Source organism: Eriocheir sinensis, chromosome 1, assembly GCF_024679095.1.
Source record: "Eriocheir sinensis breed Jianghai 21 chromosome 1, ASM2467909v1, whole genome shotgun sequence".
NCBI classification, from domain to species: Eukaryota; Metazoa; Arthropoda; class Malacostraca; order Decapoda; family Varunidae; genus Eriocheir; species Eriocheir sinensis.
Genome location: NC_066509.1, coordinates 16386349 through 16411497, shown reverse-complemented (window position 1 = coordinate 16411497; position 25149 = coordinate 16386349). Strand labels below are relative to the sequence as shown.

The 25149-nt window shown below is 45.6% G+C and overlaps 1 long non-coding RNA gene across 1 annotated transcript in view; it reads left to right on the top strand.

The window, feature by feature from the left end:
- Positions 1–25149, top strand: part of LOC126995606 (uncharacterized) — a 53046-nt gene that overhangs the window by 10111 nt on the left and 17786 nt on the right. The window contains exon 2 of the long non-coding RNA XR_007750503.1: positions 21980–22163. This is a non-coding gene — a long non-coding RNA (uncharacterized LOC126995606). The remainder of the gene's footprint in view (positions 1–21979; positions 22164–25149) is intronic.

Genomic DNA, 25149 nt, shown 5'->3' with positions numbered 1-25149 from the left:
TTCCAGTATTCCTAACCTGATTTTGGTTTCTGCATTGTTTCTCCTTCGTCACCGCGCCTTTCGTTCTACGTCACCGTTTTTATTTTCGTGTTGTTGGTTGTTCTACCTTTTTCCTCTTTCTCCTCGTCCTTCACTGAATACCATGTAGATGATCATGGACTCTACTTCTTTTGATATCACTCTAGGGCAGGTATCCTTAATACAAACTCAATAATTTTCAGGTCAGGTAATCTCACTCAGTGGACTGTTGGCGCCTCTTCCACTCGTATACCCCCTCAGAGGTAACAGTATACTGACACATGTGAGGCGGTGCAGTGCAGACATCGGCAAGTGTTTATATAGTGATCGGAACCATCTCGCTACCGCAACATATCTGCTGAAGAAGTCATTGCGGAAAAGACCGGTTTCTTTAAAGTTAGCACTTATTTTATTGTGCCTAGACTGAATTGCTCGTTCTCATTTGTACGCATTGCAAGTGCTTTATTTTATTTTTCTAGCAGGTCACTGAAGTGCCCGACGAATTAGGCAGCCTCGTTAGATGCATTAGAAGTTGCCTGCTCTTCTCTGTATCCTCCTCCTCCTCCTCCTCCTTCTCCTCCTCCTCCTCCTCCTCCTCCTCCTCCTCCTCCTCCTCCTCCTCCTCTTCCTCCTCCTCCCCCTCCTCCTCCTCCTCCTCCTCCTCCTCCTTCTCCTTCTTTTATCCTCCTCCATCCTGTTTGTTAACGTCCCATCCTCTTTCTTCTCATCCTCACCACTTATTTCTTACTCCTCCTCCTCCTCCTCCTTCTCCATTAACACCAGTTTTGTATTTTTTTCCCTCCTCCTCCTCCTCCTCGTCTACTCCATTTTTATCTTTTCTCCTTACGTCACCTACATTTATTTTTTTACCCTGTTTTCTTTCTTTTTAGCCTTTTTTTATTATTTCTCTCCAGTCGACTCTTTCTCTTCATGTTTATTCTCCTCTTTCCCTTCACCTTTTTCCATTTCCCTTTCATCCACCTCTTGTTTATCTTTTTTCTATCTCCTTTTCTTCCCTTGCCTCAGTTTTCCTTTACTTCTTCTTCACCCTCTTTCCTCTTTTTCTCTCCCTCCGAAGTTTCTCCCTCTCCTCTCTACCAGCTCCATTGTCTCTCCTTTCCTCTCCTTTCCTTTCTTTGCTCTCTTTTCCCTCACTCTTGGTGCCTCGTTGCCTCCTCCTCCTCTTCTTTTTTTTCTCTCTTTTTTCCCCCTATCTGTTCTTACTCCCTCTCTCCTCCTTCACCAGCTCCTATACCTCTCCCTTCCTCTCCTTTCTTTTCCCTTGCATAATTTTACCTCGTTCGTTTTGCCTCACGTTGCCTCTTCCTCTTCCTTTCTCTTTTTCTCACTTTCAATAACTTTTTTCCTCTCTTCCACCAGGTCCCATGTCCCTCCTTTTCTCTCTTTTTGCTTTCCTTTGCCTCGCTTTCCCTAACACACTGTCTCTCGTTAACTCTTCTTCATCATTTTCTTTTCTCTCTTTTTCCCTCTTTTTTTAACTTTCTTCCCCTCTTCTATGTCTTTCCCTTCCCCTCCTTTCTTTTCCTTCCCACTCTTTCCCTCACTCTTCATACCTTTCATTTCTTCTTCTCTCTCTTTTTCCCACTCTCTGAACTATCTCCCTCTCTTCCCCTGCAGTTTCTATGCCCTCTCCTATCCTCTCCTTCCTTTCCTTTGCCTCCCTTTCCCCCACTTTATGCGACTTGTTTCTTTTTTTTCTCTTTTCCCTTCTCTCCCTGATCTCCCTCTCTTCTCCAACGGCGGCTCCTATGTCTCTCCCTACCTCTCCTTTCCTTCCCTGGCCACACGCCACTCTCCTCGTATCACACACACTGGTATTTGTTTATGGCGAGGGGGAAGCCAAACGTTGTGTACCTCCCGCTTTTACTGGCGAGGTTGAGAGTATGGAGACTGCATAGATATACCTGATCGAGGGAGGCTTGGCGTAAACACCTGCCAGAGACGGAGGAGAGAGGAGAGAATAAAAAAGGGAAGATACGAGCTAGAGAGGAACGGATATAGATGGGAGAGACAGGGAAGAGAGAGGAAAGGATAAAGATGGAAGAGATGGGAAGAGAGGATTGGAGAGACTAGGAAGAAAGGATAATGGTAGGAGAGACGTGAAAGATGAAAGGATAAAGATGAGAGACGAGAAGATAGGAAGGATGAAAATGCGAGACGGGGAAGAGAGGAATGGATAAAGATGGAAGAGACGGAGGAGAGAGGAATGGAGAGACTGGGATAAAAGGATAAATGTAGGAGAGACGTGAAAGATGAAAGGATAAAGATGAGAGACGAGAAGATAGGAAGGATGAAAATGCGAGACAGGGAAGAGAGGAATGGATAAAGATGGAAGATACGGGGGAGAGAGAAATGGAGAGACTAGGAAGAAAGGATAAAGGTAGGAGAGACGTGACAAATGAAGGGATAAAGACAAAATAAGAGAAGATAGGAAAGATGAAAATGCGAGACGGGGAAGAGAGGAATGGATAAAGATGCGAGAGACGTGGGAGAGAGCAAAGGATAAAAATGGACGGTAGGAAAGAAGAAAGGAAAAGAGGAATGAACTGGGGTAAAAAAAAGTGGTAAGGAAGGTTGATAAAAAAAGGTATAGAAAAGAAAACAAAGATGACCGACCGGCGAGACACGATACGGAGAAAAAAAGATTAAAGATGGAAGGAAAAATAAAGAATGAGGGAGGAAGAGAGGAAGGGACAAATTCAAGAAGGATGGAAGGAAGAAAGAACACGTGAAAGTATGTAGATTTTCATTATATTGTCAGTCTCTCTCTCTCTCTCTCTCTCTCTCTCTCTCTCTCTCTCTCTCTCTCTCTCTCTCTCTCTCTCTCTCTCTCTCTCTCTCTCTCTCTCTCTCTCTCTCTCTCTCTCTCTCTCTCTCTCTCTCTCTCTCTCTCTCTCTCTCTCTCTCTCTCTCTCTCTCTCGCTCGCTCCATGATAAGTAGTGTCGGCAGGTCAGTAAAGTTTGCATCTCCTAATCCCAAGCTGTCATTTACGGCTTTAAAGTTTTATTTTTCCCCCGCTTCTACATCCCCCCCCCCCCCCCACGTCCTTATCTCCCTTTTTTGTCCCTCTCCCCCTCCTTGAAAAAAAAGGAGAGGAAGGAAGAGGGTACAAGGACGCGGATGTATATAATGGCTCCGTGCAATGTTATTTTCTTGTTTTACTCTTCTTATTTGTGTTGAATTTTTGAAAGGTGAAGTGGCGTGCCTCGATCAGCATTTCTCTCTCTCTCTCTCTCTCTCTCTCTCTCTCTCTCTCTCTCTCTCTCTCTCTCTCTCTCTCTCTCTCTCTCTCTCTCTCTCTCTCTCTCTCTCTCTCTCTCTCTCTCTCTCTCTCTCTCTCTCTCTCTCTCTCTCTCTCTCTCTCTCTCTCTGACTCTCCAAATTTCTCTCTCTCCCGTTTACTTTTTTTTTTCTCTCTCTCCCCCTTCTCTCTTTCTTACCATTCCTCTTTCGCTTTCTTCTCCATCCATCTCTCTTAGTTTTCTCTCTTCTCATCTCTTCTCGTTCTCTTTTTTCCCTTCTTTTTTTGGCACTTTACATATTTTTTTTCACTTTCTCTCCTTTTCATCCCATCTCTCCTTCCCTTTACTTTCCCCATTATTCTTCCTCCTTCCCATCACATCCCATTCTTTTCTTTCCTCTTTCCTCCCTGAGCTCTTTTTTTCTCCCAGTTTCATTCATTGTTTTTATCTTCCTCCTTTCCATCCATTCCTATCCTTCCCCTTCCATCCTTTCCTATCTCCCCCTTTCCTTCTTTTCCTATCCCTCCCCTTCCTTCTTTTCCTATCCCTCCCCTTCCTTCTTTTCCTATCCCTCCCTTCCTTCTTTTCCTATCCCCCCCTTCCTTCTTTTCCTATTCCCCCCTTCCTTCTTTTCCTATCCCTCCCTTCCTTCTTTTCCTATCCCTCCCCTTCCTTCTTTTCCTATCCCTCCCCTTCCTTCTTTTCCTATCCCTCCCCTTCCTTCTTTTCCTATCCCTCCCCTTCCTTCTTTTCCTATCCCTCCCCTTCCTTCTTTTCCTATCCCCCCTTCCTTCTTTTCCTATCCTCCTTCCTTCTTTTCCTATCCCTCCTTCCTTCTTTTCCTATCCCTCCCTTCCTTCTTTTCCTATCCTCCTTCCTTCTTTTCCTATGCCCCCCTTCCTTCGTTTCCTATTCCCCCCGTCCTTCTTTTCCTATCCCCCCCTTCCTTATTTTCCTATACCTCCCCGTCCTTCTTTTCCTATCCCTCCCCTTCCTTCTTTTCCTATCCCTCCCCTTCCTTCTTTTCCTATCCCTCCCCTTCCTTCTTTTCCTATCCCTCCCCTTCCTTCTTTTCCTATCCCTCCCCTTCCTTCTTTTCCTATCCCTCCCCTTCCTTCTTTTCCTATCCCCCCCTTCCTTCTTTTCCTATCCCAACCCTTCCTTCTTTCCTATCCTCCTTCCTTCTTTTCCTATCCTCCCTTCCTTCTTTTCTATCCTCCCTTCCTTCTTTTCCTATCCTTTCCCTTCCTTCTTTTCCTATCCCTCCCTTCCTTCCTTTTTCCTATCCCTCCTTCCTTCTTTTCCTATCCTCCTTCCTTCTTTTCCTATCCCTCCTTCCTTCTTTTCCTATCCCTCCCTTCCTTCTTTTCCTATCCCCCTTCCTTCTTCTTTTCCTATCCCTCCTTCCTTCTTTCCCTATCCTCCTTCCTTCTTTTCCTTTCCCTCCCCTTCCTTCTTTTCCTATCCTTTCCCTTCCTTCTTTTCCTATCCCTCCCCTTCCTTCTTTTCCTATCCCTCCCCTTCCTTCTTTTCCTATCCCTCCCCTTCCTTCTTTTCCTATCCCCCCCTTCCTTCTTTTCCTATCCCTCCCCTTCCTTCTTTTCCTATCCCTCCCTTTCCTTCTTTTCCTATCCCTCCCCTTCTTATCCTATCCCTCCCCTTCCTTCTTTTCCTATCCCTCCCCTTCCTTCTTTTCCTATCCCTCCCCTTCCTTCTTTTCCTATCCCTCCCCTTCCTTCTTTTCCTATCCCTCTCCTTCCTTCTTTTCCTACCCTCCCCCTTCCTTCTTTTCCTATCCCTGCCCTTCCTTCTTTTCCTATCCCTCCCCTTCCTTCTTTTCCTATCCCTCCCCTTCCTTCGTTTTATCTTGCCGCCTTGACACTCTCCCCTCCGACTCCCCTTCCCCTCGTTCTCTTCCCCATCCATCTCCACTTTAGTATACTTTTTCATTATGCATTCTTTCCCTTCTGCCCTTCCATTCCCCTCTCCCTACTTCTCTTCCCCATCCATCCTATCTTTACCTCGCTTTCTTCCCCTCCCCTCTTCTCCACACTCATCCTTTTCTTATTCTACTTTTCGTTATGTTTCCTTCCCTTTCTTCCCTTTCTTTCCTCTTCCCTTTTTGTTCCCACCCATCCCCTCATTGTCAGACCTTTTTTCATTCTGCTTACCTCCCCTTTCTCTCTCTCTCTCTCTCTCTCTCTCTCTCTCTCTCTCTCTCTCTCTCTCTCTCTCTCTCTCTCTCTCTCTCTCTCTCTCTCTCTCTCTCTCTCTCTCTCTCTCTCTCTCTCTCTCTCTCTCTCTCTCTCTCTCTCTCTCTCGCCTCCTCCAGTGGGAAGCCCCTCAACGTGGCATGAGCGGATCACTTCGGGAAATGTTTACACTGGGATCTATAGGCCGCCAACAGGATCACGCCGCCTCTCCGCTCAAGGGGGTTCTGAGGCCTTAGACGGGTGATGGGCATACTCTTTAGAGGAGGAGGAGGAGGAGGAGAAGGAGGAGGAGGGTGAGTGTGGAGGCGGCAAGAAGATGACCAAACATAGAAAAAAAAAACTCACTAGGTAGGAGATGGTAGGGAAGAGAATGAAGGGGAGGTTTGGGAGGATGGGAAGGAGAGAGGAAGAGTAAGGAGATGGCAAGAAAGGGAAGGGAGGAGGAGGGTTGGGAATAGATGGGAAGGGGAGAGAAAGGAGGAGATGGTGGGGAAGAGAAGAAAGATGGGGGTTGGGAATAGAGGGAAAAGAAGAGAAAGGAAGGATGTGATGGGGAAGAGAAGGAAGAGAAGGTTTGGGAATGGATGGGAAGGAGGGAGAGAGGGAGGGGATGGAGGGGAAGAGAAGACAAGGGAGGTTTGGGAATAGACGGGAGGATAAAGGAAGGAGATGTAATGTATGAGAAGGGAAACAGAACAAAAATGAGAACAGGAGAAATTAATGAGCTAAGGGGAAGAAAAGAGGAAGGAAAACGGTGGATATTATTTTGTAGGTAAGATTGTGGTGGTTATGATGGAAGGGTTGTGGAAGGGGAGATTGTTTTGTAGGTAAAATTGTGGTGGTTATGGTGGAAGGGTTGTGGAAGGGGTGAAAGCTGATGGAGTGGAGTAGGAGTGGGTTGGCAAGGAGGTAACAAGAAAGGGGTTCGGGAGGGGGTAGGATAGGGGTGAGGGTTTGTGGTGAGAGAGAGAAGGGTGGCAAGGGAAAAGTTGTGGTACTGGTGGTTGTAAGGGAGATGGGGATGTTTCTCCTCCTCCTCCTCCTCCTCCTCCTCCTTCTCCTCCTTCTCCTCCTCCTCCTCCTCTTCCTCCATTTTCTTGCACTTCTGATTCTTTTTCCATCAGGTGAATGAGATTTTTTTCTCACTCATAAAAAAACCCTCAAAACGTAGAAAGGATAAATAAGCAGATAAGCTAGAGACTAATACACGTTGGCAGACAGACACTCAGACAGACGGACAGACAGACAGACAGACAGACAGAGAGAAAGACAGACAGACAGAAAGACAGACAGACAGATAGACAGACAGAAAAAGACAGACAGACAGATAGATAGACAGAAAAAGACAGACAAACAGATAGACAGAAAAAGACAGACAGACAGACAGACAGATAGGCAGAAAAAGACAGACAGACAGATAGATAGACAAAAAGACAGACAGACAAAGACAGACAGACAGATAGACAGACAGACAGACAGATACAAACAGAAAAAGACAGACAGACAGATAAACAGACAGACAGATAGACAGACAGAAAAGACAGACAGACAGACAGATACAGACAGAAAAAGACAGATAGACAGACAGAAAAAGACAGACAGACAGATAAACAGACAGACAGATAGACAGACAGAAAAAGACAGACAGGCAGACAGACACAGACAGAAAAAGACAGTCAGACAGACAGATAGACAGAAAAAGACAGTCAGACACACAGATAGACAGACAGACAGACAGATACAAACAGAAAAGACAGACAGACAGATAAACAGACAGACAGATAGACAGACAGAAAAAGACAGACAGACAGACAGATACAGACAGAAAAAGACAGATAGACCGACAGAAAAAGACAGACAGACAGATAAACAGACAGACAGATAGACAGACAGAAAAAGACAGAAGGACAGACAGATACAGACAGAAAAAGACAGATAGACAGACAGAAAAGACAGACAGACAGATAAACAGACAGACAGATAGACAGGCAGAAAAAGACAGACAGACAGACAGACACAGACAGAAAAAGACAGACAGACAGATAGACAGACAGAAAAAGACAGACAGACAGATAGACAGACAAAAAAAGACAGACAGACAGATAGACAGACAGAAAAAGACAGACAGACAGATAGACAGACAGAAAAAAACAGACAGACAGAAAAAGACAGACAGAAAAAGACAGACAGACAGATAGACAGACAAAGACAGACAGACAGATAGCCCGACAGAAAAAGACAGACAGACAGACACAGAGAGAAAGACAGACCGACAGATAGACAGAAAAAGACAGCCAGACAGATAGACAGACAGAAAAAGACGGGCAGAGAGAAAGACAGACAGACAGAATCAACTTCCACAATACAATTACCGAATGAAAACTCTCCCCCATTCTCCTCTTTTCTTCCTTTCACCTCTTTTTTTTTTTCCTTTCCACTCTCCATTACCTCCATTCGTACTACCTCCTTAACTAATCCCCTTCTCTTACCTCTTTTTTCCTCCACTCCCCCTTCTCTCTCTCTCTCTCTCTCTCTCTCTCTCTCTCTCTCTCTCTCTCTCTCTCTCTCTCTCTCTCTCTCTCTCTCTCTCTCTCTCTCTCTCTCATTGTTCCCTCTAGACTACACACAAAGACACCATAGAAGAGAGAGAGAGAGAGAGAGGATGGGGGGGGGGCGTTGGGGAGGGTTGAGAGAGTGATGGGAAAGGGAGAGGGAGCGGAAAAGGGGGAGATGTGAGGAGAGGAAAAGAAGGGAGGAGGGAGGGAAGGGGTCAGGTCCAACGTAACATCACTTCAGCAAATTGTGGTGAGAGGGAAGGCCTTCTCTCTCTCTCTCTCTCTCTCTCTCTCTCTCTCTCTCTCTCTCTCTCTCTCTCTCTCTCTCTCTCTCTCTCTCTCTCTCTCTCTCTCTCTCTCTCTCTCTCTCTCTCTCTCTCTCTCTCTCTCTCTCTCTCCCTCTCTCTCTCTCTCTCTCTCTCTCTCTCTCTCTCTCTCTCTCCTTCTCTCTCACTCTCTTCTCTCTCTCTCTTCTCTCTCCTCTCTCTCTCTTCTCTCTCTCTCCTCTCTCCTCTCTCTCTCCTCTCAATGCCTCAACAGGTCTACCTTTCTTCTCCGTCCCTTCATCTCCATTATCCTCTCTCTGGCTTATGGCACCTACCGCGGCTCTCATCTTTCCTAGTAAGCTGAAAATAATAGTAGTAGAGCCTTCTTTCCGGGAGAAGTAGCTCAGGAAAATTGTGACTATCTTTACTGTTGTTGGTCTAGTTTATAAAAAGCGGTGGATGAGTGTAACAGACGTGGCAGGCATGCGGTGAGTGTTAATACGATACATGGAAAGGTTAGATGAATTCATGGATAGTGAGGATTCGGGAGCAGGGTTTACATGAGCAGTCTTGTATAGGCGCACTGACCTCTTGTAGACTCCGTATGTTCATGTTCTTATGTTTTTACAGTGATGGTAGTTTTTTTTTTTTGTTTGTTTGTTTGAATGTATGTATGAGCGTTTGATCGTGTGTGTGTGTGTATGTGTGTGTGTGTGTGTGTGTGTGTGTGTGTGTGTGTGTGTGTGTGTGTGTGTGTGTGTGTGTTTAAATGTTTGTATGTATGTTTGTTTGTGCTTGTTTGTGGTGAGTGTGTGTTTGTGTGTGTGTGTGTGTGTGTGTGTGTGTGTGTGTGTGTGTGTGTGTGTGTGTGTGTGTGTGTGTGTGTGTGTGTGTGTGTGTGTGTGTGTGTGTGTGTGTGTGTGTGTGTGTGTGTGTGTGTGTTTATATTTAAATGTTTGTATGTATGTTTGTTTGTGCTTGTTTTTGGTGAGTGTGTGTGTGTGTGTGTGTGTGTGTGTGTGTGTGTGTGTGTGTGTGTGTGTGTGTTGTTGTATGTTTGTTTGTTTGTGCTTGTTTGTGTGTGTGTGTGTGTGTGTGTGTGTGTGTGTGTGTGTGTGTGTGAGTTAGGTGCCCGAGTGAGCCCAGAGAATGATCGTTGTGTGCCGCTGAGTTATCGCTGACTTGGTTACCCGCGGCGGCAATGGCCACTTTGACTGATATCCTGCATTACCACCTCACCCTGCCTTGCCCTGCCTCCTTACCTCACACCACCGTTACCTTTGCTGTTCTACTTCTCATAGTTCCTTTATTCTCCTAATCCTTCATGATCAGGACGTTACTTTTATTTTTCCTTCCTCCGTTACTCCAGCAGGATGAACCCGGTAGCAGCGACGGACCAAATTTGTGGCTTTACCGTGTACGAGCGACGGGCCACATTTTTGCCATGATATAAGCCCTCCAAAATAGATGATGCATAAGCTGATCACAGATGCGTTGATATATATTATGAAGTGGTTTGCGTGAGTGATGATTTCTTCTCATTTTTCCCGCTCAGAGGAGTCTTTAAGAAACATGATCCCTGCAGCTACCGGGTTAACTTTCCACATTATTCGCCTCAGTGGTGTTGTAGTTAGCACTCTTAGCTACGGATTCGTGAACCCGGGTTTGAATCCTGGTCCTGGTAGTCGGCGTACAACTCTCCAGGCTCCTCTCTTTCGGGCAGGTTGTTAAAGGGTGCCTGGGCAAAGTTAGAGAAGGCAAACTTTGGTAAGCGGGATGTCACGATGTGCGTGACCCGCTTACCCTGTGTCCCGAGGCTCAAAGGGAAACTGGATGGAGATGAGCACTGATCGTTTGTCCTGATCATCATCGTCATTAGCAGGAATTTCTAGTTACTGGTTCACTGCAGAACAAAGGCCTTTCTCAACGTTATCCATCTCTCTGTCTGATGTAAGTGTAGTTCGTCCTGCTCCGTCAAATGCTCTAACTCTCTCCCCACATGGTTCTCTGCCTGCTCTGACTTATACAATTTCTGGGTTGTTCTTCTGCTACTTTGGTTGTCCAGCTCTTATCAGTTCTACACATTTTATGATTTGCCCAAGTCCATTTCCCGTAATAGTCATTTAGAAGTTTTCAACCTTTGTCTGTTCTCTAATCCCTGGTGTTCGCTTTTTGTTTCTTGTTATACCCAACATTTTCTCCTCATTCATATTTATGCGTCTCATTTTATCTCTAAATATTTAGTGAGGGTCCAAGTTTCTTAACCGTTTCTTAGGACTAAAAGGGAACATTGATTGTAGTACATCTTTCTCTTCTGAGAAAGAGGCAGGGCACTTAGTGAACGGCTCGATTTCTGATTGGGTTAACTATGTAGTAAAAACAATAAGTTGTTTACTTACTCTTTAGCAAGTAAATGTAATGGGATGGGGTTTTATTGTGTGTGTGTGTGTGTGTGTGTGTGTGTGTGTGTGTGTTTGTGTGTGTGTGTGTGTGTGTGTGTGTAGATGGGGGAAGGTGTAGCGTGTCAAATTAGGTCGAGGATGGGCAGGCCTTTGGGTGGTGGCAAGGTATAATCTTTGTGTTTGCCCTTTTGTGCTTTCCGGCGGTGAGGTGCACGTGGAGGCGGGTCGTTGGCCACTCAGGTTATCCGCCCGGCGCGATAAGAAGGGATAATGGGCGGCTAATGCTCGGCTGGTGGATGGTGCGTGCAGCGTGTGTGTGTGTGTGTGTGTGTGTGTGTGTGTGTGTGTGTGTGTGTGTGTGTATGCTCCCTTATCAGCCTCCATTATGCAGCTGTTGGTGACACAGTCTCTCAGCCCGTTCACAGCCGTTCGCCGCCTCCAGGCTACACGGGTGTACCGGCTGCTGTTGAGCCTGCCCTTGAGAAGTAGCCTGCTTACTTGGGAGGTGTTTGTTCGTTTGTTCGCTCAGCTTTGGCAGTGTCTGTTTGGCCCTGTTGGGTGTTTGCTTGTTTGTTTTTTGACTTTGTTTGTGAGATTTTTGCTTATTCTTTACTCTATTTGTGAGGTTTGTCCCCTGTCTGTGAGGTGAGTGTTTGTTCTATTTGTTTGTTTCCATTCCTATTTGTGAGGTGAAAATCTATTTGTTCTTTTTTTGAGGTGTTTGTTGAGGGTTTTGTGAGGTGTTGCGTGTTTGTTCTGTTTGTGTCTTTTTCTGCCTGTTTGTGAGGTGTGTGTGTGTGTTTGCTCTGTTTGTGTCTTTTTCTGCCTGTTTGTGAGGTGTGTGTGTGTGTTTGCTCTGTTTGTGTCTTTTTCTGCCTGTTTGTGAGGTGTGTGTGTGTGTTTTCTCTGTTTGTGTCTTTTTCTGCCTGTTTGTGAGGTGTATGTGTGTTTGCTCTGTTTGTGTCTTTTTCTGCCCGTTTGTGAGGTGTATGTGTGTTTGCTCTGTTTGTGTCTTTTCTGTCTGTTTGTGAGGTGTATGTGTGTTTGCTCTGTTTGTGTCTTTTTCTGTTTGTGAGGTGTATGTGTGTTTGCTCTGTTTGTGTCTTTTTCTGTCTGTTTGTGAGGTGTATGTGTGTTTGCTCTGTTTATGTCTTTTTCTGTGTGTTTGTGAGGTGTATGTGTGTTTGTTCTGTTTGTGTCTTTTTCTGTCTGTTTGTGAGGTGTATGTGTGTTTGTTCTGTTTGTGTCTTTTCTGTCTGTTTGTGAGGTGTTGCGTTTGTTCTGTTTGTGTCTTTTTCTGTCTGTTTTTTTATTTTATTATTATTTTTCTACGTCGCGGCCAATTGCGCCGGTAGGCTTCTTCCCGGTGGGGCCTGATAGTCGGCCCAAGGTTTCTTCCCGGTGGGGCCTGATGGTCGGCCCAAGGTTTCTTCCCGGTGGGGCCTGATAGTCGGCCCAGCCCGTTCTGGCGCAGGCGAGTGTTTATAGTGGCGCCATCTTTATTTGTTGTTTCTTTTGATTGTTGCCCTGTGTGTAAGCAAATTGTTTGTTTTCTGCTGTTCATGAGGATTAGTAGCCCCGTTTGTGACTAATCTGCTTGTTTATTTGTGTTATTAGGGGTTTGTTGACCCTAGTTGCATGTATTTAGAGATAATGCCTCTTGTCTCTTTACTCCTGATGCTTTTAATTGTAGCATCCGCTGCAGTTGTTCATTTCCTTCTGTTATTGTCTCGGGCGCAAATGTCGGTGATTCTAATATTTGCCGGGATGCATTGCTTTTATTTATATGTAACTTCTTTATTCCAATCTTTTTATATTACATGATATTTGTTCCATATCAAATTACAGCTACGACGACGTACTTGAAAAAGTTCCTCAGTCTGACTTTAAGCTCCGTGTGATTACTGGATGAGTTGGTTTGTCCATTGCTCTGTATTTTTGCAACTATCTTTTAATGCTGTTCCTACTATTATAAATGATAAATTATAGCCCATTATCTGCTATATTTTTATAACTATTATGAACCAGTCTCGTCATCAAAAAGCATTCGAAAGTGAAAAGCTTCAGTGAAAGTGTGGCCCTTCGGCCCTTCATGGCGGCGAAGGACGCGGGAGGTCCCATATGCCGCCTCCTCTCAAACTACCTCTACTTAGTTCCCAAGAGTGCGTCACAAATGGTCCGCGACGGTCGGTACCCTGATGGGGCGAGGGGAGTGTAGGCTGAGTCGGCGTGCAGCCACCCAGCTGCACGCCTCTCGGGTGTGAGACGAGCATGCTAACCTCTGCTCTACAGAGCTCCGTATGTGTGTGTGTGTGTGTGTGTGTGTGTGTCATTCACCATGATATGATCACACGCTAGACTACCGATCTCCATCCACAATCCTCTCCGAATGAGTTTGGAGCTCTGTTAAAGGATCTTTGGGTACGGCTGGAATGTCTCTTCACACCCACACGAAACCAGGAGGCAAAACACATCCCCCCAGGACTGTCATCATACAAGCACTTTAAACTGTGAAAATATCTGTAAATACTGTCAGCTCTTGGGAAAGCTTAGAATACAATTTCCTCCTCCTCCTCCTCCTCCTCCTCCTCATATTCTCTCCCTCTGCCACCTCCTCCTCCTCCTCCTCTTGAAGACAACAATATCATTCTTGAAGACAACAATATAATTTCCGATGCTCAGCACGGTTTCAGGAATAAGCGCTCATGCTTAACCAACCTACTGGACTTCTTCCAAGATATATATGAAAACTGGGATAATCACGTCCCCAGCGGTGTTATCTATCTAGACTTCCAAAAGGCCTTTGACAAGGTACCACACGAACAACTTCTCAAGAAACTGAAATCGGTGGGACGAGGTGACAATCTGACTGCGTGGATAAAAAATTGGCTCACTGGAAGAAAGCAACGAGTTCTACTCAGCGGGCTGGCCTCCGAGTGGCTCCCGGTGACAAGTGGAGTGCCACAGGGGTCAGTGCTGGGCCCCATACTCTCTCTCTCTCTCTCTCTCTCTCTCTCTCTCTCTCTCTCTCTCTCTCTCTCTCTCTCTCTCTCTCTCTCTCTCTCTCTCTCTCTCTCTCTCTCTCTCTCTATATATATATATATTATATATATATATATATATATATATATATATATATATATATATATATATATATATATCAACGACCTAGAACTAGGATTAAAATCCACTCTTTCTAAATTTGTTGACGACACCAAGATGGGTGGGAAGGCCCTCACGGCAGCAGACTGCGAAACTATTCAGGGACCTGGACTATATCACTCGGTGGTCGGAAAAGTGGCAGATGTCCTTTAACACTACCAAATGTAAAGTAATGCACATCGAGGTCAGAAATAGCAACCACATATAGTACATGGGTGACGAACCACTACAGGCAGTACAGAAGGAGAGAGACCTCGGGGTCACTATCAGCAGTGACCTGAAACCCACAAATCACTGCAAGTCCGCCTGCAAGAAAGCCAACACTATGCTCGGGTTCATAGCGAGGAACTTCGAATACAAGACGCCGGGAGTTAAGTTATCCTTATATAACTCGCTGGTAAGACTCCACCTGGAATACGCCGTGCAATTCTGGTCTCCTAATTACAAGAAAGACATTGAACTACTCGAGAGAGTACAGCGACGCGCTACGAAAATGAACGCAACCTTACGAAGAAAGACGCAAGCGACTCAACCTCTTCACGTTGGAAAAGAGACGACTGCGGGGAGACATGATACAAGTCTTCAAGTACCTGAACAAGTTCACCCTACAATCTAACCCGCGAACAAGAAACAACGGTAAAACAATTCAAGCCAAGCGATGCTTTACGGACATCGGCGGGAGTTATTTTTCGAACAGAGTCGTCCGCCACTGGAACAGCCTTCCTGCAGGAGTGGTTAGTGCGGAAACAATCAACTCATTTAAAAATAACATTGACCGTCACTTTGCTGCGTCGGGAGTGAACTAAACGTACCCACGAGTACGTACAGAAGTGCTTCAATCCTTCCCGCAAGCCACTCCTGTGGCTGACGGATTGATTACATCACTGAAAGCTGGCAGACTCGCAATGAGCCAATAGGCTTTCTACTGCCTGCTCGTCCATGTTTCCATGTCCATGTTTCCTCCTCCTCCTCCTCCTCCTATTCTTCCTCCTCCTCCCTGCCCCATCCCCCATTAGGCAGGTAATCGAAGCACAGGTAGACACACACCTTACACCTGTCTCTTTAATGTACGCGTTCGACAGCGGCAGTTACCTGTGTGTGTGTGTGTGTGTGTGTGTGTGTGTGTGTGTGTGTGTGTGTGTGTGTGTGTGAACGAGGTGTGCAGGGATTCATTAATTAAGAGAGGAAGGAGGAAGGAAAGGTAAATGGGAATACGGAAAATGGAGAGAAGGGAGAGAAGGATAAGAGGATAAGAGAAAATATGGAGGCGGAGGAAAGGGGTATAGTGCCTCTGATATAAGAGAGAGAGAGAGAGAGAGCGCCAGGAGCCCCTCAACGGGGGGATATTTAATTCAGGCTCATTCCTAACGGGGCGACGATCGACATTTGAGCCACAGGTCGCCGGGGCAGTAAAAGGCGGCGCGGCGGCCCCAGGGGAGGGATCGCCGTAATGACTTTAAGGCGGCGGCTGTGAGGTGTGAAGCGATCCGTCGGGACGACGTGACGGGGGTGTAGACAAGCGGCGCTGACTGAATGGAGGCTCCCTGGAGTGTGTCTTTTGTGTTGGGGTTTGGGACGAGACGAGAGACATTTGAATAGAGTAGTTGTTGGTTGAATGAGAACTCCTGTTTGACTTATGTTTTCCTATTCTTCGTCTTATTTTTATTCTTATTCTTGCTGCAGACGAGTGACATTCAGTACGAAGACTTGTTTGTGGAATGAAAACTCCTATGTGTCTCTTTTATGTGCTTATTTTTATTCATATTCTTAATCTTATTCGTATTCTTATCCTTGCAGCAGACGGGAGACATTTTTATTTAGAAGACGCTTGGGAAATGAAAACTCACTGGTGTCTTTCATGCTTTCTTAGAGTGTTTGAAACTTGTAGCAGACGAGAGGCACTGGGTTAGAATATTTGCTTGTGGAATGAAAACTTCTCTGTGTTTGTGTGTCATTTTCTTATAGTGTTTGAGACATGCAACACACGAGAGGCATTTAGCTAGAATACTTGCTTGTGGAATGCAAAGTTAAGGGTGTTATTTTGTTTTCTTATTTTGTTTGGGATCTGTAGCCGACGAGAGACATGGCGAGAAGACTTGCTTGTGAAATGGAAGCTCACGGTGTCCCTTTTGTTTTTTCGTAGTGTTTGGGACTTACAGCAGACGAGTCATTTGGAGAGTATACCTGCTTGTGGAATGGAAACTTACGTGCATTTCTCTTGTTTTCTTATAGAGTTTGGGACTTGCATCAGACGAGAGAAGTATTTGCCTAGAATGTTTATCGAACAGAAACACCCTATTGCCTTCCTATTTTTTTTTTCTCAGCGTAAGAGAATGCGTGTGGGAGAGAGTGGCATTTGGCTAGAATATGCATTTAAAGGATTCACCCTATTCCCTCCCTCTTGTTCTCCTTTTGGGGGTGCTCGACATAAGAGACTGCGTGTGGGAAGACTGGAGAGACATTTGGCTAAAATATTTATTCAATGGAAATACCCTTGTGCGTACCTCCTTGTTGTCTTATTTTGGTGCTCGACGTAAGTAACTGCGTGCGGGAATACGAGAGAGGCATTTGGCGAGAGTACTCACCTGATTGCTGAAGAGAGGCTCCCTAGCGGCTCACAGTTCTTTTAGTTTTTGGGTGCTCGACGTAACAGACTTTGTGCGGGAAAATAAGTAAGGCATTTGGCAAGAATATTTCTGTCTCTTTTGAATGAAAATTAAATATCTTGTTTCTCTTCTCCGTTTTACTAGATATACTTTTTTTCGTGCAAGGAGTATAGTGAGGGAAGGATTTGTGGCAGGGGGGAAGAAAGGAGGAAGAGAAGGAAGGATATTGAGGAGGAAATGCTGGAAAGAGAGAAGAAGGGAGGAAGAGGAGGGAGGATAGTGAGGAGGAAATGCTGGAAAGAGGGGAGAAGGGAGGAAGAGAAGGAAGGATATTGAGGAGGAAATGCTGGCAAGAGGGAAGAAGGGAGGAAGAGGAGGGAGGATAGTGAGGAGGAAATGCTGGCAAGAGGGAAGAAAGGAGGAAGAGGAGGAAGGATATTGAGGAGGAAATGCTGGCAGGAGGGAAGAAAGGAGGAAGAGGAGGAAGGATATTGAGGAAGAAATGCTGGCAGGGGAGAAGAAAGGAGGAAGAGAAGGAAGGATATTGAGGAGGAAATGCTGGAAAGAGGGAAGAAGGGAGGAAGAGGAGGGAGGATATTGAGGAGGAAATGCTGGCAAGAGGGAAGAAAGGAGGAAGAGGAGGAAGGATATTGAGGAGGAAATGCTGGCAGGAGGGAAGAAAGGAGGAAGAGGAAAAAAAAAACCATGGTGAGGAGGAAATAAAGGAGGAAGAGGAGGGAGCACAATGAGTGAGAAAATTCTGACAGGAGGGAAGGAAGAAAGGCATGAGCAAAGTGAGGAGGAAATTCTAGGAAGAGGGAAGAAGGGAGAGAGAAAGAAGGGAGCCTAGTGAAAGAGGAAATACTGACAGGAGGAAAGAAAGGAGGAAGTGAGGAGGAAATGCTGGCAGGAAAGAGGAAGAGGAGGAAAAGAGGCGGAACAGTGTCAGTATGATGGAGTGGAGGGAAAGCTGAAGGGAGGAAAGGGAGGAAGAGAAGAGACGGTGGAGGCGGCTGGCGTATAGTTAAGAAGGGAGAGAAGGCAGTATGTAGAGAGGGAAGAAAGGGTGAGAGGTGGAAGGAAATAGGAAGAGAAGGAGGAGGGAGGCGGGTCTGTGTCAGCGTGATGGAGTGGAGACGGACGGACACAGAGGGGCAGCGGGGTAAGAGGGGCGAGCAGCGTTGCCAATTGTCGTACTCTGAACATTTCATTTATCATTTTTAGGCCCGAAGACTACCGCAACCACACACACAACGCTAGCACATTAAAGTTAGCGTTAAAACTGTTATTTATTGATGCTTTTTGTGTTTATCGCTATAGTTATCGGTCAGGAACTACGACAATACAATGCGATGAGTACGATAATTTGGCAACGCTGGGGGCAAGGGGGGCGGGGGGGCGTGGCAGGTGATAGAGGAGTAATTTAGGTGCCTCGATCCGGGGTGTTGATCACTGTGTCCAGCCTCACGCCTCCCCTCTCCCCTTCCCCAGGTCATTGAAGAGGGGCAGGATGGGGCGGGCATGGGGTGGGGAGGAGACAAGAGAGGGGACGGGGACGGGGAGGGGGGGGTGAAGACAAAGCGGGAGCGGGTTGGGGATGCGAAAAGGACCAGTGGGGAGAAGACATGTAGGGGGTCAGGGGGCTAGAAATCAAGAGAAAAGCCAGAGTTAACGTCGGCCTACAAGGGAGAAGGGGGTGAGACAGGGAGTTAAGGGAGGGGCAGGGGGTAGGAATCTAGGGAAAGGGTTTCGAGGGTAGGAAGTAGCGATCCCAGGGACATAAGGAGTCTGCCAGAGTTAACGTGGCCTACAAGGGAGAAGGGGGTGAGACAGGGAGTTGAGGGAGGGGCAGGGGGTAGGAATCTAGGGCAAGGGTTTAGAGGTAGGAAGTAGCGATCACAGGGGCATAAGGAGTCTGCCAGAGTTAACGTCGGCATACAAGGGAGAAGGGGGTGAGACAGGGAGTTGAGGGAGGGGCAGGGGGTAGGAATCTAGGGAAAGGGTTTAGAGGTAGGAAGTAGCGATCACAGGGGCATAAGGAGGCTGCCAGAGTTAACGTGGCCTACAAGGGAGAAGCGGGTGAGACGGAGGGGCAGGGGGTAGGAATCTAGGGAAAGGGTTTCGAGGGTAGGAAGCAGCGATCCCAGGGACATAAGGAGTCTGCCAGAATTAACGTCGGCCTACACAGGGCAGTATTGGCACTCACCCCATGACTGCCGAGCCTGTTTCACTCATCCGCAACTCTCTTATAGCAAACCATCTCTTATCTACATCTTTATCGTATCGGGTTATTTCCGACAAACTCATATCTACGCGTCCTACCGTGCTCTTTTGCTACCAAGGTATATCTTTATTGAATCTGGTTTATTTCTAACGTACTTAAATCTGCGTGTCCTACCCTGCTCTTTTACTACCAGAAGCTCATTGATGTGTTGGAGAGAAAGGAAGCTGAGATATCGTGGAGTAAATGAGGGAGGAGAGATAGGAAGTGAGTGAAACAGGTGAGGATCGGGGGAAAAATATAAATGGAAGGAAGGAGTGAGTGAGGGACTAAAGTACATAAAAATGGGAGAAAGGGTCACGGAGCAGGAGGAAAGGTGTAGTAGGTAGCAAAGGAGGGGAAGAGAAAGAGGGAGGGAGTAGAGGAAAAGTGGAGGAGGGAGGTGAGTGAGGGGTGGGAGGGGAGGAAGGGAGTGATTTCCGATGCAGTGCCGGAGTTCCAAGCTTGATTAATGTTTTTTCTTTTTTTAGGGAGGATGTTGACCCCCCCCCTCTCCCTCTACCTCCCAGTACCCCCCTTCCTCTATTCTCCCATCCCCCATTCCCTTCTCTTTCCTACCCTTCCTTAACCCTTCTCTGCTACCATCCCCTCCCCCTTCTCCCACCATACCTATTCCTCACCCCCTTCATCATGACCCCCCTTACCCCCCCTTACCTTCTAGTGTGACCCACTTCCCTCCCTTCCCCCCTCCTCCCTTCTCTTCGCCTTCCTGACCTACAAAGGAGTTAATTAAAGGGATGTCCTGCGTGGGAGAGAGAGAGAGAGAGTGAGAGTGACAGACAGAAAAAAAGAGACAGACAAAGTGAGGGACAGAGAGAGAGAGAGAGAGAGAGAGAGAGAGAGAGAGAGAGAGAGAGAGAGAGAGAGAGAGAGAGAGAGAGAGAGAGAGAGAGAGAGAGAGAGAGAGAGAGAGAGAGAGAGAGAGAGAGAGAGAGAGAGAGAGAGAGAGACAATATCGGAAAATATTGTTGTCGTGGGAGGGGAGACTTTTTCCCACGTTTTTATCTTCCTCGTGGGGGCAAACATTACTTTTTTATCCCTTTTTCCCCTTTTTATTTTCCCCTTTTTATTTTCCTCTTTTTATTTTCCTCTTTTTATTTTCCTCTTTTTATTTTCCCCTTTTTATTTTCCTCTTTTTATTTTCTTTTTTATTTTCCTCTTTTCATTTTCCTCTTTTTATTTTCCTCTTTTTATTTTCTCTTTTTTTATTTTCCCCTTTTTATTTTCCTCTTTTTATTTTCCCCTTTTTATTTTCCTCTTTTTATTTTCCTCTTTTTATTTTCTCCTTTTTTATTTTCCCCTTTTTTATTTCGTTTGGGCAGCACACTTTCTTTACCCTTCCTCCCGGTTCCTCTCCCCATCCGCCTTTTTTTTTCCTTTCCCATCCGTCAGTCATCATCATCCAGCCTCTCTCGCTAACCCTCCATCCACCACCCACGCTATATGCCTCTCCACCCTTTCTTCCACTTTTCAGCCTCCATACATCCTCCCACACTTTGTCATCATCTCTCCACCCCTTGCTCCCTTCACCTGTCGTCCACCTCACCTTTCCACCCACACTCTGTTCGCACCTTTCCAGACCTATATTCCCACACACCTGCATCCCTACACTTTCACCCCTACATCCCCACACACCTGCATCCCTACACCTTCACCCCCTTCATTTCCACACACTTGCATCCCTACACTTTCACCCCTACATCCCCACACACCTGCATCCCTACACCTTCACCCCCTACATTCTCACACACCTGCATCCCTACACCTTCACCCCCTACATCCCACACACCTGCATCCCTACACTTTCACCCCTACATCCCCACACACCTGCATCCCTACACTTTCACCCCCTACATCCCACACGCCTGCATCCCTACACTTTCACCCCCTACATTCCCATACATCTGCATCCCTACACTTTCACCCCCTACATCCCACACTCCTGCATCCCTGCACTTTGAAGGACAACTTTGTATGATGCTGCAAGATTGACAGAATTATAGGGAGTGAAAAGTTATAATTATTTTCTATACATCGTGTGTGTGTGTGTGTGTGTGTGTGTGTGTGTGTGTGTGTGTGTGTGTGTGTGTGTTGCTGATATATTTTACGGTGTATTATTTTTAAACTTACATTTGTAAACCCTGAATGTGACGCTTATTTTTTTCTCTTAGATTTACTTGAAGTATCAGGAGACAAAAAAGTATACCTCTAGAAAGTTACATTTTTTCCATCTTTTAATTTTCCTTTTATTGTCCCGGAAAAACAGCGACACAAATCTAATCATGGCGAGTAAAAAGATTAATTACTCACCTGCCCTCCCTCCCTCCCTCCCTCCCCTTACGTGCTATCAGCGAGTTATATATTTACAGCGGGTGTGTCAGTGCGTTATTAAATGTCTCGCAAACAGTGAGGTCGCCGGGCCGCAATAGATTGATGCGCCGATAAAAGCTTCCCGTTTTCTTTCATTGGTAAACTGCCTCGTAATGAGTATGTATAATCTGGGGAAGAGCTTGAATTCCTTTGCTTTGTCTCATTTGATAGGAATGAATTTAAGAAGAATGTCATTTTTGTTTTCACTTTTACAGTTATTCTTATTATTTTTTTTTCTTCTTGTTCTCCATCTTTATCATCATCATCATTATCATTATCATCATTATCATTATCAAAACCTTCATCTTCCTCCTCTTTTTCTTATCTCATCTTCTTTCTTCTTGCTCTTCTTGTTCTTGTTCTTGTTCTTCTTGTTCTTATTCTTCTTCAGGTAATGAATGGTGTGCTAACTCGCTGCGAGACGGAACATTAATCTCGTCTGTGTTGTTGTGTATTTGCTTTTAAATTATGGAGACAAACGCTTCTGCAGTGCGTTATACGAGTACATTTTTATTAATAATTTGATACATTGCTGTTAATAAAATAAATAAATATGATCTGGTTTTCTTTTTTTCCGTCACAATTTTTGGCAGTAAATCATGGTAGCATTAGATCAGCGTGACCCTGGGGTACTAGAACGCTCTAAGGGCTGCTGAAATCACAGTCTGAGAGGGTCATAGGGAAAGGATAATGGTCGTTGTAGTCTTGGTATACATAAAATGAATGATTGGGTGCTGGGAAGGGCATGTCCATAAGAGCATGCACGTTAGAGTTTAAAGATCTAGATAGGTCATGGTTCTTGGGATTATCTAAATTTGATATTTTTTGTCTCTCTAACACAGTGAGTTACAAAAATGTGGTGTAGGCGTTGCGTCGCTGGTTACCCCTTAATGTAACCCCTCCACTACCCACCACCACCACGAGAACACCACCACCACCACCACCACCACCACGAGAACACCTCCACCACGACTACTGCCACCATAACCACCGCCACCATCACCACCACCACCACCATGGAGTGAGGTAACTTGCAATTTGTATTTTGTAGATATTCGCTTCAGGTCAATAGTTTTCTGGGTGTTGTGCGCAAAGTTCTGCAGGCTTGTGGCGCAGCACCTGTCAGGCAATTCGCGAACATGTCACACCTAACGTAACCCCCTCCCCTGGCCCATACTGCGGCTACCCTTCCCCCCCTCCCCCTCAACGAGGTTTCAATAGCCCCCGTCCCCTTTCTCTTCCTCTACCCCTACCCTTCCCCCTTCCTCTTCCTCTTCCCTTCTCCATACTCCGGCTGTCCTTCTCCTCCCCACGTACTTTCAACACTCCTCTTCCCCCTCTCCTTCCCCTTGTCCATACTCCGGTTCTCCTTCCCCCACGTTCTTTCAACAGTCCTCTTCCCCTACCATTTCCCATTCCCCTTCCCCTTCCCTTCTCCATACTCCAGCTGTCCTTCCCCTCCCAACGTACTTTCAAAACTCCTCTTCCCTTTTCCCTTCTCCCTCCCCTCCCCCATCCCCCCCGCCTTTCTCTTCACATTCCCCCCCTGTCCATCAACCTGCTATACCAATCACCTTCCCCTTTTCCATTTTCACTGCCCACCTACGCTCCCCATTTCCTCAAACAACTGTCTTCTTTTTCCAACATTTCCTCAAACAACTGTCTTTTTTTTCCCCATTTCCTCAAACAACTGTCTTCTTTTTCCCCCATTTCCTCAAACAACTGTCTTTTTTTTCCCCATTTCCTCAAACAACTGTCTTCTTTTTTCCCCATTTCCTCAAACAACTGTCTTCTTTTTCCCCATTTCCTCAAACAACTGTCCTCTTTTTCCCCATTTCCTCAAACAACTGTCTTATTTTTTTCCCCATTTCCTCAAACAACTATCTCCTTTTTTTTCCCCATTTCCTCAAACAGCTGTCTCCTTTTTTTTCCCCATTTCCTCAAACAACTGTCTTCTTTTTTTCCCCATTTCCTCAAACAACTGTCTTCTTTTTTTTCCCCATTTCCTCAAACAACTGTCTTCTTTTTCCCCCATTTCCTCAAACAACTGTCTTTTTTTCCCCATTTCCTCAAACAACTGTCTTCTTTTTCCCCCATTTCCTCAAACAACTGTCTTTTTTTTCCCCATTTCCTCAAACAACTGTCTTCTTTTTCCCCATTTCCTCAAACAACTGTCTTCTTTTTTTCCCCATTTCCTCAAACAACTGTCTTCTTTTTTTCCCCATTTCCTCAAACAACTGTCCTCTTTTTCCCCATTTCCTCAGACAACTGTCTTCTTTTTTTCCCCATTTCCTCAAACAACTGTCTTCTTTTTTCCCCATTTCCTCAAACAACTGTCCTCTTTTTCCCCCATTTCCTCAAACAACTGTCTTCTTTTTTTCCCCATTTCCTCAAACAACTGTCTTCTTTTTTCCCCATTTCCTCAAAGAACTGTCTTCTTTTTTCCCCATTTCCTCAAACAGCTGTCTTCTTTTTTCCCCATTTCCTCAAACATCTGTCTTCTTTTTTTCCCCATTTCCTCAAACAACTGTCTTCTTTTTTCCCCATTTCCTCAAACAACTGTCTTCTTTTTTCCCCATTTCCTCAAACAACTGTCTTTTTTTTCCCCATTTCCTCAAACAACTGTCTTCTTTTTCCCCATTTCCTCAAACAACTGTCTTCTTTTTCCCCATTTCCTCAAACGACTGTCTTTTTTTCCCCATTTCCTCAAACAACTGTCTTCTTTTTTTCCCCATTTCCTCAAACAACTGTCTTCTTTTTTTTCCCCATTTCCTCAAACAACTGTCTTCATTTTTTCCCCATTTCCTCAAACAACTTTTTTTTCCCCATTTCCTCAAACAACTGTCTTTTTTTTCCCCATTTCCTCAAACAACTGTCTTCTTTTTTCCCATTTCCTCAAACAACTGTCTCCTTTTCTTCCCCATTTCCTCAAACAACTGTCTTTTTTTTCCCCATTTCCTCAAACAACTGTCTTTTTTTTTCCCCATTTCCTCAAACAACTGTCTTCTTTTTTCCCCATTTCCTCAAACAACCGTCTTCACCCTTCTTTACATTACTTCCCAGCCACATCCCTTTCCTCTTCCACTATCATCACAACATGTAATTTCCCTTCCTTATCTCTTTTCCCTTCCCTCTTTCTCCACTCCCCTATTCACTCACGTCCCTTTATCTGTCTCCTTCCTCTTCCTTTTCCCTTCCTTTTCCCATATCCCAGCTGTCTCTTAAATATATGCTACACTATCTATCTCGCCCCCTCTTTCTCTTCCCTTCCATTATATCCATTCACTTCCAACAACTCTTACTACGTCCCCAAAATATGCTCCGTCTATCCACCTAACTATTCCTCTCTCTGTCCTTCTTTTTTTCTATTCTTCAACTGTCTCCAAATATGCTTCATCCTCCCGAAATTGACCTTTCTTTTTGGCCACTCATCTGTACTCTATTCAGGAGCAGTAAGTAGCGGGCTTTTTTTTTTCATTATTGGTTTTTTTTTTTCACGCCCTTGAACTGTCTCCTTTTCTGTAAAATAAAATAAAAATCCACTTTCTCTTTTTTTTCCTTTTATTCCATACTCCATCTGCTCCCCCCCTCCCCAATATGTTACATCTGCCTCGTCACTCAACTCCCCTCTCCTCTTCCTTTTATTCTTCTACTATCCCCCAATATGGTACATACATTTACTCCCTCACTCACCTCCCGTTCCCTCATATACCCTATCACCCCCGTCCCCCGCCTTCCCCCTTTCCCCCCTCCCCCCCTCCGCAGCAGGATCAGTGGGGAAGGAAGCGGTGATATCCTCGGCTCAACCTCTCCGAAAGTAAATCGTGGCCTTTGATCTCTTACTCTGCCATGCGAGTGTTTGTGGTGATTGGAGCGGCGGCGAGGAGGCGGTGGGAGAGAGAGAGACGGGTCACGCTGGGGTAGACGGGAGGAAGAGAAGGATGGATGGATATGAAGAAGTGACAGGATATGAGATGCTATGGACAGAAGGAAGAGAAGGATAGATGGATAT